The 2,606-nt window shown below is 39.4% G+C and overlaps 1 pseudogene; it reads left to right on the forward strand.

Annotated features, from left to right (window-relative positions):
• Positions 1 to 730: 730 nt before the first annotated feature.
• On the forward strand, positions 731 to 1,357 carry LOC114210948 (protein cornichon homolog 1-like; annotated as a pseudogene).
• The last annotated feature ends 1,249 nt before the right edge of the window (positions 1,358 to 2,606 follow it).

Raw genomic sequence — 2,606 nt, forward strand, 5'->3', positions numbered from 1 at the left:
TCCCCCCACCTGCCTGGTATTCTTGCACACTCTGCTCTCTCTTTCAAATAAATAAATTAAAGAAATCTTTAAAAAGAAAAAGTGGCTCTTTGACTATGGCTTAGGGCCAGAGAGTTTGTTGCTTTCCTCCAAGGTTTAAGATTTTTTGCATTAGAAAGTAGGCAGATTTCCTTCTCTTGAATCCCAGCAGCAATCACCACTGGTTCATCAACAACACCAACACCTCTCTTCTCTTGCCCTACCCTTAATGTTTTTAGTAAGCACTAATAAATGCTCAGGGAAAAGAACATGCAAGGGAGTGTAAACTTCCCTTGCATCTAGGTCTCTTAGCTAGTGACAGTTTTCAGTTTAGTCCCAAATTTGCTCAATTTTTAGCTGATTTCTTCTTTCATATGTGCAGTGCCCATCCCTTCCTCCCATGTTCTGCCAATTTTCGAGTGTCCATTTTTCATTTGGGAACTCCATTTTCTTGGTTGCCTTGCAATCTCTTCTCTCTGAAGCACTCATACAAAAGGTATGATTTTTGTACATTCTCCAGAGTCATCTCATTTTTCACACCTGGGCTCATTGCCCACCTGGGCTGGTGTTCCGGCCTGTTAGGAGAGCAGGAGCTGAGGCGGTATGGCAGTCGCTGCTGTGGCCTGGGAGAAGGGAATGATTTTATCCAGAACCATCACTGCTTGCTGCTCCTCTTGTAGGGCCCGTGCCTTTTACATCCGGGGTCTTCTGCAACATGCTGGTGATGCTGCTCACGACCGCCCTCATATTCTTGGCCTGCCAGCATGTTATAGGATTTGATGAGCTAAAGACTGATCACAAGAACCCCTGAGACCAGTGTAATACCCTGAATCCTCTTGTACTTTCAGAATACCTCATCCATGTTTTCTTTTCTTTTTTTTTTTTTAAAGATTTTATTTATTTATTTGAGCAAGAGAGAGAGCACAAGCAGGGGGAGTGGCAGGCAGAGGGAGAAACAGGCTCTCTGCTGAGCAGGGAGCCCGATTCGGGACTCGATCCCAGGACTCCAGGATCATGACCTGAGCTCAAGACAGACACTTAACTGACTGAGCCACCCAGGTGCCCCTCATCTGTTTCCTTCTGTGTCATGTTTCTTTGTGCAGCAGAGTGCCTTATACTGGGTCTCAATATGCCCCCTTTGGCATATTGTATTTGGAGGTATTTGAATTGACCAGTCATGAGTACACCAGGACATCATGACCCCATGGCCATCATGAATGCAGATATTCTAGCATATTGTCAGAAAGAAGGATGGTGCAAATTACCCTTTTATCTTCTAGCTTTTTTTTTTTTTTTTTACTACTTGAGCAGTATGATCCATGCTTTGGTGAGCTCTTAGAGCTTCCAAAGGAAGGGATTCTATTCAACAAGATCTTCTTTCCAAGAGTAGCCTTTGGAATTTGGTCAGTTACTTTAAAAAATGATTCAGTTTTTAAATGTTTCCACATATTTCACTTATGGAAAGACTGTTTCCCTATGTTAGCCTGGAACAAAGAATTTAAATGGAATTACATATAAAATAATGCAAAATGATTACCTATGGTGTTGACAGGTTTGAACTTGCACTCCTTAAGGAACAACCATAATCCTCTGAATGATTGCATTAATTATTGACTGTCCTTGGTCCATTGGAAGTTTTTCTTTATAAGAACTTGTCAGGATCATTTTGATTTTATTGAAATGCTATCTAATTGTAAGTTAGCTGTAGATACTGGGTGATTCAAGTACTGAAAATACGTACCTGACCTGTGGGAAACTTGGTGGGTTTCCTCATCTATCATGTTAATGATTATATATGGATCCACTTACAAGTGTAATAAAAGTGGAATTTTTTTTTCTCTTCGACTTGAATATTATCCCTCTGTACTACAGGAATGAGAAATTTCACATATTTCCATCAGAGTAATATACTTGCTTGAATTCTTAAGCATAAGTGAACATGACATAAAAATATATGCTGGACTTAAGAATGCATTTAAAGCGATTTCAAATGTGTTTTTATATGCAAGACATTACTTATTAAGAAACTGATTATTACACTTATTGTTCTCATATGGTGGTAAGATATTTTCAAAAATTTGCAAGTACTTTAGATTTTCAAAACTGAATGAGAGAGAACATTGTATAAGCATCCTGCTGTCTCTTTAGCGCAATACAACTCTGAAATTAAAAAAAAAATGAGAGCAACATTGTTTTGTAGTGCTCTACACAACATATAGTGTTTTATATTCTAAGTGGAAACAATTTATAATACTTATAAAGCAGGTATCTGCATATGGAAAGTTTCATCTGAGTGACTTGAAATACTGGCTTGAAGATTCCAGTTTATACCTCACTTCCCCAAGGTATATACAGATCAATTCCAACAAAATTAAAGCTGTTTCCAAACATTTTATTTTATTTTATTTCATTTTTTAAAGATTTTATTTATTTATTCATGAGGGACAGAGGGAAAGAGAGAGAGAGAGAAGCAGAGGGAGAAGCAGGCTCCCAAGGAGCAGGGAGCCCGATGCGGGACTCGATCCCAGGACCCCGGTATCATGACCTGAGCCGAAGGCAGATGCTTAACCATCTGAGCCACCCAGGTG

The sequence above is a fragment of the Eumetopias jubatus genome, unplaced genomic scaffold (assembly GCF_037043125.1).
Source record: "Eumetopias jubatus isolate StellerSeaLion01/CBP00866 unplaced genomic scaffold, mEumJub1_p1.0 scaffold_8, whole genome shotgun sequence".
In the NCBI taxonomy this organism is placed as follows: Eukaryota; Metazoa; Chordata; class Mammalia; order Carnivora; family Otariidae; genus Eumetopias; species Eumetopias jubatus.